Source organism: Sitodiplosis mosellana, unplaced genomic scaffold (genome assembly GCF_009176505.1).
Source record: "Sitodiplosis mosellana isolate CC-2019 unplaced genomic scaffold, AAFC_SMos_1.0 Smas_scaffold_6191, whole genome shotgun sequence".
Lineage (NCBI taxonomy): Eukaryota > Metazoa > Arthropoda > Insecta > Diptera > Cecidomyiidae > Sitodiplosis > Sitodiplosis mosellana.
Window position 1 is genome coordinate 4,040,366 of NW_022601432.1, and position 11,168 is coordinate 4,051,533.

An 11,168-nucleotide genomic window follows, 5' to 3' on the forward strand; every position below is an offset into this window, starting at 1 on the left:
TCTCTCTCTCTCTCTCTCTCTCTCTCTCTCTCTCTCTCTCTCTCTCTTCGTCTCACAAATGAAGTGCAAAAGACACACACTCAAGTAACAACTTAATATATTTTTTCCGATTCAGCCAGCTCGATAGATCAGACGAAATACAAAAAAAAGCAACACACGTTTCAACGTGGAATTGAGAGAGATATCATTTTTTACTCAGCAATTCTCATAAAATTTCACTCGAAAATGATGTGCTCATTGTGCAGATATTTTTACACACAATGCTTCTAATTCACATATGTTCTTAGTTAATTGTACTCTTTGCACATGAAATGTGATCATATTCAGGGTCAAGATCAGAATTCATTAAGCCTTTTATCTTTGCTGGTGTGTGTAATTTGTTGATATATGTGTACGTATCGCGAGTGATCGTACACATGCATGTGTGCGGCAAGTAGTAAACAAAAAGTATGCACGTGACAAATGGCTATCCGTTAACTAACGTTTGATCGGTCATCTTTGATCTCATGTACTCACATCGCCAACTTTTGATGTTTTTGTTTTTTGGAAATATTTTTTTTTTGAGAAATTTTCAATTCTCGTGTCAAATTTCCTTTTTTCATCTAAAAAAAAGATTCAACAGTTTGTCACAGTCTTTTTAAAGACTTCACTAAAGAAAGAATTCTTTAAGAAAAACTTAGAGTCTTTTAATTGAAAAGTTCATAAGACTTCTAATTGGGAAGTAAGTTGCATCGCCGATATAATCACCAGACAGACACAAGTCAATTGGTGTGTTGGTCAATTGACAATAAAAGGTACATGATTAACCAATCCAAAGACTATAAATTAACGTAAATAATGTGTATAATTATATACATTTGCGAATAATATGTATTTGCGAAGTAGAAATCTGTATGGTCAATGTGATTTTTCTCCATAAAACATCAGTTTATGCCCTTTGTTATCATTCATCTCGAAAATTGGATGCTGCTTCTCGTACATTTCATGTAAATTCTAATTGTGTTCGGTCATCGAATTAATCAGAAGCGCACTCGAAACGAGCAATGAAAAAAGAATCACGATGCAACAAGCAAACCAAAAACATTATTAGCAAATGCTTCATTGTTCTGTTTTTTTTTCTCTCTCTCTCTCGCTCTCGATAAGTGCTTCAATCGTGTTACCGTTTGGAAAAAATCATTTTCATTTTTCAGCTAAGAAAAAAAAAATCGAATTCATGTAGCAGATGCTGCCACACAATGATTATTTCATTCTTATGGATTACGTGCTAATTTCTTTAATTAAATCCGCTCGAATAAATTTATTTATCGAACACTTGATATTTGATACAACAATTAAATCAAAATGAATGTGTGTGTTGAAAGTGCGTGGCGTTGGTTTTGATAAAGTTTCACCATTTGAAATTGGTGTTCGGCCAGAAAGAGGGAGAGATAGAAGTAGATAGCAAAAGGGAATGAGAATCATATGAATTCAATTGAAGTGTAAATTGAAAGTTATACGCTTATCTACGCTGCACATTTACGTTCAATTTGATTTCAATGTAGAAGTTTATTGTTTTTTTTTCTTCTCTGTTCTCAGCTCATCTTCTTCGACCATTTTTCGGCCCCCAAACCATATTCCGGACTACATTAATTCATTTTCGTGAATGCGTGCGCCGCCGATTAATTATGACTTGTTCGAAATATTAACGAAAAGGAAATTGCTAAAATTCTCTCTTATCAAATGCAAACTTATTTAGAATAAAACGAAGCAAAAGAGAAAAAAAAATGTGTTAAAATTCATGATCATGCATGTTTTGCTGCAGTTCCAAGGTTTGGATTGAACATTGTTCAAACAATTATATTTGTGTGTTTTTTTTTCTGGAATTATTATTTCTTTGCTATGGAATGTATTTCGAGTATAAACATCTGGCGATTTGGCCCACATTTGGCGTGGCTTGCGTTTGTTGTTGTTGCCGTTTGTTTTCAAAAAAAAAAAAAAAAAAAAACAATTTGATTCAATTCAATTAATGGAATTTTCTTTTCGTAATGAGTTTTTATACAAAATATTCATATCATTTTTTTTTTACTTGTTTCGACCAACAAAACTCCTGTATATTTTACAATAGAGAAGCCAGTCAATGACCACCATCATTATAAAGTGTTGTCAAGTGTAAAGAAATTCAATGGGGCAAAAATCACAACATAAAAACCGAGCCAACAATGCTTTTGTCGCGCACGGACACGCGTGTGTATGTCATTCAAAATATTAGACATCATTGTGTTTCGCGCTGGCGAGAGCGAAAAAAACAACAACAAACGAGCGTATAGGCAATATTTTTAAGTGGACAAGCGCTTTGTAGTGCACGCATAATATTCATAGCGTCCGATATAATGCGAGAGATTCTCTCGCTGCTGGTCCAGGCAATGTCGGTCAGAATTCAAAAAAAGAAAAAAAAAAACAATCAACACAATTCACATACTATGATCATGAACTGTCAAAAACACGTTGATCAACACGTTGTACATACACACTGATTTGAATTCGAAAACCAAATCCATGATTTTGGATGCAAAGCCGAAATAATTTCAGATCAAAATTAATACAAACGCAGTGCGTCAGGGAAATAGTCAAAGTGTCGTGTTTTTAGTTGTGGATTTTAATTGAAAACGTTTAGTTGTTTTTCATTTTCGCTCTCTGTCTCTAATTATTTGAAAACAATCAAGGCTGCTCGGCACAAAAAAAAAAACATTTAACAAGCTAATGAACCTGTAAACGCAATCGTACATTACAGAAATGGCGCTTTTGAGCATATTTACTCTTGTTTTTTTAGACGAGTAAATACCATTTATGGTTGGAAAAGATCAAGTTGAATGTGAAATAGTTGAGCATAGTTTGTATTGATAATTCCGATAGAGTGGCAAGGTTGAAATTTCAAGAAACGGACTGTTTTTTTTTCCACCGAGTTTCTAATACTATTTGATTTCATACGAATTCAACTATTTTGATTTTTCGAAATATGTTTAGCTTTTCTAGTACGCAACTATTTATCTCTTGCAAAGTTGATCCAAATCCTGAACAATATGAGACGCGCCATGAACTTTCTCTTCTTAATGAAATTGTGCGCTCGAAAATTGAGTTTCACGTTGGAGCAAAGTGAGTTGCATTTGAATTTTTGAGCTGTATCATGTTGCGTACACGCCGAGAGAGAGAGACAGAGAGTGAGAGAGTGAGAGAGAGAGATAAAGAGAGTGAGAGAGTGAGAGATAAAGAGAGTGAACGAGAATGAACGCGGGAGGAGAATCTTAAGCCATAAGATTGTCGCTGTACACCATATTTCGTCGAGTGAAGTGATTGAGGTACTCTTGAGTTAATTGTGATAATTTGTTTATGATTTAATCATGTCACGGAGTTGTTACAATTAGTATTCAGCTTATTTTCATAATATTTTTCGTTACTATTGCCGTAAAGTATGGCAAATGTTTGACGCAATCTGTTCGGCTCTGGATGGAAAATGGGTTGGGTAATATGAGAGGACACAACAGCCACTCTGGCTGGGTGCCGTAAACGATCCGACGGATTTATGTGTGTATGCGTTTGTGTCTGTGTGCGTGCAAAATGGATGGCATTTAAGTGTTGAAATTGAAAATTATGAAATTAGCCGGGGGGCAAATTTTATTTGTATTATCTCTGCGTGTGATAGAGAGTTAGAGTTCTTGCTGGATGCATCTAAACACTTAGTCCATGGTCCATGCCATGGGCTGGCTGTATATGCGTAAATTACAACACATAATGTGTTGCATAAATGAAATGCAAGCGACGGCATTGCCATTATTATTGATATTGATGATGACATCTTGGCCGTTGTTTTTGATTTGGGTTTTATGCGTTGCAACACATCCATCCGTACTGCACACAACAAGCATTTGCCAATACAGACACACAAAGAGACACTTGGCCACTTGTGATGCTCGGATATGGCCATCGAGTGGCAAATTGCTATGTGTTGCTTGCATTTTCCAAATGAAATTTTGTATAATAGTGTTAATCTCAGGCAGGAAGTTTAATAGGTTGTTTAAACAGAAACCAAAAATTCAATTGTCGACTACGTCATCGCCGAAGTATATACGGAATGCGGTGCACTGGCGATTATTGCAACCGCACACACACACACATTTTGGAATTCCCAATTTAGTTGAGAGTTTTCTAATTAGCGTCAAATTTTCACTCAAGACAATTATTCGCTGAGTCGGAATTTATTCCAAACAAATCATTAGATACGAAATGCTAAACAGATTAGTTTACTTAAAAAAAATCAAAATCCAATTGGATTTGCTCTGTGAAAGAATTGTTTGCTGACCACAGCTGCAATTTTCACTGATTGACATTACCAGCAATTACATTTCAATCATTGGAAAATCAATTATTTCTATTATCACAAGTCATGCTGTTTGTTGGAATAAGAATTTTAAATCGAACGAATAATTCAGATCAATAATTGTATTTTTTTATAGTAGGGAAACAAAGTATTTTTTCTTGGAATTCAATTTTAAAAGTGTGATTTTCTGAATAAAATCCTGAAATACATCGAGTCTAATGCAAATGTGATCGAAAAAAACTATTAAAAAAATGATAAAAATGTTTCTACTTACATTAAGTTGGCTCATTCTAAGCACCGGAATTTTCATTCCATACTCCTCCGCCAGGCTCTTGTGCAAAATATCTGAAAAAAAAACGCAGAAAAACAAACATTCGAACGAAAATTCAGTTCAAGTCAATGAAATAAGTTAAAGCAAGGTACTTTTTAGTCAAAATTGAATTTTGGATTTTATTGAAAAATAAGGAGGAAAAGTGAGAATGGAAGAAAAATGTTCAACAATTAGATCGCAATTTAGTTAGTTCGCGAACTTGAAAAAGAAACAAAAGAAAATGAAAAAGAATTATACAAAAAGAAAATCGAAGCAAAAAATCTGTCCCTCATTTTTTGTAAATGATCGATCCACTTGAAATTGTCTCTCCGTTAAAATTGTGAGCCGTTTTTCTCTCTCTCTCTCGTCTGTTTGTCGAGTTAGCAGACTGGGTCGAGAGATCAGTTAGAAAGAAATAGAATATCACTCGATGTGCCAATAAACGGGTCACATGCTTGGGTTGTTGATTTCAACATCGTTGCGTCATTTGCATTCACATTGTTGAATTGCATGTTCGAGGACGAAAAAATTTCGCCTATCGATGAATGTGACAGCATTAATAACGCAATGGAATGTTCAATGGAACAGTGGTTTTCATTTTTTTTTTCATCATTTTTCCTCGAATCAGATGATGCCTATTTATGTTTTTTTTTCCTTCATGGCCTGTGCATTTGTGTGTATGCACCAAACAAGTGACTTTGTTCTGATTCGCGAACACAGCCACAGACGTTTGCACGTTGTCGTTTACTATTGTCAGGAAATGAGGGAAAAATGATATGCTGCTTTACTTGCAATTCAATCATAACAATTTATGTGCTGATTGATTCAATTTCATCGACATGCGCTGCACTTTGACTTATTTATATAGATATCAATGTTCATAGCCGCCCCGGTTGTTGTTCCGTGTGTCGGTTACACATCGAAAATACATGGGAAATGAAATGTGATGGTGTAAAACTGATGGGCGCCACACACAAACGTATCAAAAGAAAATGCCAATGCGAGAAGGGCGACGATGACGACGACGACAACAACGACGATGACAAAACATGCGATATCACATTGACGAAGAAAATGAAGGCAACCGCTCGTTCTATCTCTCTAGAAGTGCACAAATTAAAATGTATTTATACACGCAGTTTCCACACATATGCACAATACACACCAGTACCAAATACACACAGGGGTGTCAGAGTGAGAGACAAATTTAAATGAATAAATAATAAAATGGGTGAAATGTTAAGAGCTTTTGAATTATTCCAAATTTTGAGATGCAAAATTTGCCGCTTTTGTTGGTGGGTGTCATTTTCATTTACAGTGCCGTCGTCAACATCATCATTTACACCAACATTCCCCGTGTGTGTGTCTCTCTCTTACTCACTCATTCATTCATGCTTTTTCTATCTCACCCACTCGCTCGGTCTCTCTATCTCAATCGTCTTATGCCTGCTGCTGCTGCTGCTGTTGCTGCCAATGATTATGATGATGATGATGATGACGGTGAGTTTTGATTTTGATCGCTCTCCATTTGTCAAGTGGATATTATGCGATGTGCCGAGCATTAATCAAAATAAAATGCCGTATATGCAAATTGATTGGTTTATTAACTTAAAATCGAGGCATTTTTTGTGTTTTTGAACGTGTGTGTCGGTTGATTGCTAGGCTGCAATAGACGGTAGCCTATAAATAGCAAATCAATTTGTTTTCATAGATTCGTCCACACAAACGACAAAGAAAAAAAAAAACCGAATTACAAAGCCATTCGAGTCCTTTTTTGTCAATGAACTCTTCGTCATACACACACACACCAGATTTTCGACCAGATACGTCCGACACACAGACAGCGATGGATCTATCAAACTTAGTTTAAAACTATTAAACAACTTGTTTCCGCTTTTCTAATTCAGTGTTCCGAAAATGTGAAAACATTGTTGGTATTTTGATTAAATCTATGCATTTGCCTGTCTCTGTGTATGTGGCCTCTTTGCCGCTGGTATCATTTACTTTGTGCGTGTAGTAAACGATGAATGAATTAATTAACTAGCTCAACTTAAATGGCTAAGTCCAGACGCATCGCATTTTTGCGGGAAATCAGTTTATAAACAACTTCGACAATGAGGGTTGACTTGAATGTTGTTTTGGAATTTTTAACGATAGACTTTGTTTCCCCCAATTTTTGTGAAATTCTCATTTTCACATTGAAGTAATAAATCGAATAGAAAATGTGCTTTTCTTCGCAACTTCACAAATTAAACATTAAATTTACGTTAATTTTTTTGTTTCGCCTTTCGTTTTTGATTTTTTTTCAACTTCTATTTCTTTCTTTCAAGGTAGCCCTTGTGATATTTAATTTCAGGTTCAAATTTGAACAAAGAAAAAAGAATTTATTGGAAAACTGAACATTTTGCTTCAGTTTCTGAAAGAAACAGCTTCATTCGTAGATGTCAAAGCATAAATAATGCAAAAATTAAATTCAGACTCAGAAACAAAGATACCAATCCAATTTAATAAAAAAAAAATGAATGAATTTCAATTGACTTACCATTTAATGATTTCATTAAAAATGTTGCAGCGATTCTTTCTTGTTGAGTTTGAGTGAATGCTTGATCGTTGGGCCGACGTGAATTTTTGGTCAACTCAATGAGTCGATAAGCCTGAAACATTATAATTTTATTTTAACAATTTTCAACCAAAAAAGTAAACCTTGACCAAATAAGCTTTCCTAATTAAGCCTGTCCAAAAGAACCAAAAAAAAAAAATGATGATTTCAAATGAATTTGGAACTTGCACGAATTCGGTTGTTTTTGCAAGTGATTTTGAAGAAAATTCTGACGAACCCAAAATAATGCTAACCAAAAATTCGTCAAACGAACACATAGCCGTGCGTAACCGGTGTCACTTAAACATTGTTCTGTTTTTTCGTCTGTTCTATGTAAATATTTTGGAATGAATTTAAAATCAAGACACTTGTGGGGGAAAAAAGTGTTTCAATTGGAACTAAAAACGAAGAAAAAAACAATTTTAATAAGCCAAAAAATAACGAACAATTCATTCGATTGACGGTTTTTCGTTTTGAACGAAACAAAAAAAAAACGTCAACTAAATAAAAAACAATTCTATTTAATTACTCTGTTTATTTTTGTGTGGCAGTCAATCGAAATGAATTTGTGTAAAAAAAAAATTCCGCTTTTCTCTTTCTCAATAGTTTTAACTTATTTTTGCGTACAAGTACTTTGGTTTTTACTTCTATCTTTATCTTATTTGGTTGGTGTTGTGACTTCGGTTGATTTTCCCAAAAACTCACAGAGAAGAAGAGAACGGAAAAAATTGCTTCTTTCAGCTACGAGATCTTGTCTCGTACTGATTACAAATCAACAATAACATCGGGATTCTTACCGAGAGAATATCTGGTCGTTTGTTAGCGACAACCGCTACGACAATGATGGCAAAGCAGCTGCAGCAGCAACAGATAGTACAATATGGCACATTCATCACCATCGCCGCTGCCACTGCTGCCACTACCATCGGATGCTGCTGTTGGCTTTGCCATCGTGCCGCTTGCACATGTGCACGAAAGCCAAGGGGGAAAACAGGAATACAAAAAAAACAACGTGCTCGCTCTTTCACTCGACGTGTTGCGGATACGGAAAGCAGTGCGGCTAGAAAAGAAAGGAGCACGGTCCAACTTCGTGGCTACATGGCTCACAAGTCATTTCGCATTTCTGCTACGGCGTGTGTGTTTGTGTGTGAATGTGTGTAATTCAGATGGTACTTGTAAGCGAGCAAGCGACTTTGACCATGCCCGATGATGGGAAACATGATGATATGAGCAACACGGATATAGTGACTGTTAACACTGGAATTTACTATGCCGTACGGATCGGTGAGGATATCGTCGACGACGTGCCGTATTGTTAACGTTGTCTTGAAAATGAAACGCAAAGCAACAAGCACTACGCCTCCTGATTGATACCGCATGTTCATGAATTTTACGCTCATTTAAGCCCATCATCGTTTTGGCATGGTTCCTACTATGATGACATGCATCGGCAAAAAAGGAAAACACTGTTGAATATTGCATAACGTATGAGGTACGTTCAATACGAACGCGGCATCGACAGGAAAATACGAATAAAGCACGGTGAAAAAAACGCAACCCCGACCGGAAAATCGGATTCAACACAAACTTTTTCAGACACCAGTTGAACCAAATTTTACGCACCACACGACTATTTACACAATAGTTGTGTTTTTTTTTCGATGAATTTCCATTTAGTGAATTGAAGTCAATCGAAAAATATTTGCAATTACAATGGAAAATTCAACGGAAATTCTAACATTGAAAATGTTCGTTTCGAATTTGAATCGAAATCGTGTTCAAGTTGGAACTCCCATTGAATGTTCAGTCGATGGACTAAGGTTCGTTTGAATCACATACTCTAGTTTAAACGGTTAGAGATGATTGCATCAAATTCTTATGTACAAAGAATTTTTTTTCATTTAAAGGACCTTGCATTCAATGCGTGAAAGAACCGTGCGCAACAGTTTAATTGAATGAAAAACAAAACGCATGTTCTTGTCCTCAGTCGATTAATGAAGAAAACAAATGCAATAAAGAAATCTTTTAAGCTTTTTCTCTCTTCATTTATCTGAACTCTTTTTGCCTATTGATTTGATCTGTGCTGCTGTATCATTTTTGAAATAGTGTAAATCGAGTTCATTATGTCCTCTGTTCTCAGTTATGGACTCTGTATTTGATTCGTTATTGTGTTGGTTTTATTTTCCACTAGACACTCTATTCAACGGCATAAATCATTTGATGATGATGTTGATGCATGAAAAAATGCGACCCCAATATTTCTTGGTGACGCTTCTTATGAACTCTTTATTCTGTCACTCTCTCTCTCTCTCTCTCTCTCTCACGTATCTCTCACGCATACTTTTCTTTTGCTGGCTGCTACACACAATACTTACCATCATAATCGGGTGTTGAACACGTTCTCAATGTTTTCATTGGACTTTTCGCATCATATTTTTCATATTTAGCTCTCTGTTGACTTCATTCGATAAATGCATCATAGAATGTATTGCCATGGCTCTCTTTCCTTTACACAATCTCTTGCTCGTTTCCATTTGCACCCAAATGCCACAGATATACGAAACATGTCACATGCATGAAAGGGGATATATATGTGTGTTAAGTCGTTTAACAACAACGGCCAAAAAGAAAAATAAAATTCACTTGAAATGCTTGCCCACAAAATGGCATAAGCTAAACGCAATAAAAAATATGAATAAACAACAAAAAAATACATATGTGCTCCACAAGTGAATGAACAACAATAAGAGTGAGCAACGAAAGAATAAAACATAATCATACCATCGTCCCAAACGGAGCATAGCCAACAGTAGGGTCGATTTTTTTGTCTGGGTCAAAAGTCATTTTACCACAATCGCTTTCGCTTTCAGCAGATTTTCCACGCCAAACTGATATTCGTTAAATGCTTTTTCAAAAAGCCACCTTTTATACACCAATTTGTTTAAATATATTTTTATTGGCACTTTTTTTCCCTTCCATTCAGAACATTTTCTCCACAGAGATTTTTGGTTGTTTTCGCAAAAGTGCGTTTCCATTGTGGAAATCAAGCTGAATTGGTCAATAGATTTTTTTTGTCAGCTTTCTAGCACCGAAAATCATTAAGTGGGAAGCAGCAAAAGGGTATGCTGGAATTTCGACATTTACGTGTGAATATTAGGCGCGAATTCTTAGCAAACGATACGCAATATACATAATCGTACGTGACGAGGATGATGAATTAATACTATTGATGCGTGCAATGAATATATGAAGGGGGGCAAACACTTTATCGTAATCGCTGAAATGGAGAGAGGGCGAGAGAGAGAGAGAGAGAGAGAGAGAGAGAGAGAGAGAGAGAGAGAGAAAGTGAACACAAATGTCGAAAGAAAAATGAGATGAATCGAATCCGAAAAGAAAGAGTGCCGAGGAAAAAGAAAAGCAAAAATTCCACTTTCGATTTTAGCCCACTCGTTGCTCGGTGATTCAGTGGTGTGTCGATGTCGATGTATACATATCTTTGGCTTTAATAGACACCACTGAAACGACTGATCATTTCTTTTTTCTTTGTTAAGAGAGACAAATTTCAATTGGATGACATAAGAGATAAGTAAAGTACCATATAAAATACCACTTTGAAACTTCATTATTTTTTATGACGTCATGTAATTGAGTCCACTGAATCCTTTCTTTTGGAACAATATTGAAAAAAAAGAACTTTTCCTTCACATGAACCCTTTTCCATGAGGAATGAAAGAAATTATATGATAATTTGCTTTCCATCTCCCTCTATTCCGGTTGATGGCTCGACTCAAATAAGTAAAAAAAAAGAGATTTTGCACTGAGCGTTTGTTCCGGCATATACCTGTTGATCCACCGGATTCGCCGTGTGCTGCACAAATTCGTTCGCACCGTGTGTTAATTAGAAA

At 35.7% G+C, this 11,168-nt stretch overlaps 1 protein-coding gene across 14 annotated transcripts in view; it reads right to left on the reverse strand.

Moving 5' to 3' along the window:
* Window positions 1-8,100, reverse strand: part of LOC129576448 (synaptic vesicular amine transporter) — a 38,216-nt gene extending 30,116 nt beyond the window's left edge. Inside the window, exons 1-4 of one of the 14 annotated variants that reach the window (XM_055461574.1) lie at window positions 7,793-8,022; window positions 7,502-7,592; window positions 7,207-7,318; window positions 4,629-4,699 (exon numbers count right to left, since the gene is read on the reverse strand). The gene's annotated coding sequence lies outside the window, so the exon portion shown is untranslated. Of the gene's footprint in view, window positions 1-4,628; window positions 4,700-7,206; window positions 7,319-7,501; window positions 7,593-7,792; window positions 8,027-8,060 lie in introns of those variants that run through there. The other 13 variants (XM_055461577.1, XM_055461585.1, XM_055461589.1 and 10 more) reach the window with 13 other exon arrangements.
* Between the last annotated feature and the right edge of the window lie 3,068 nt (window positions 8,101-11,168).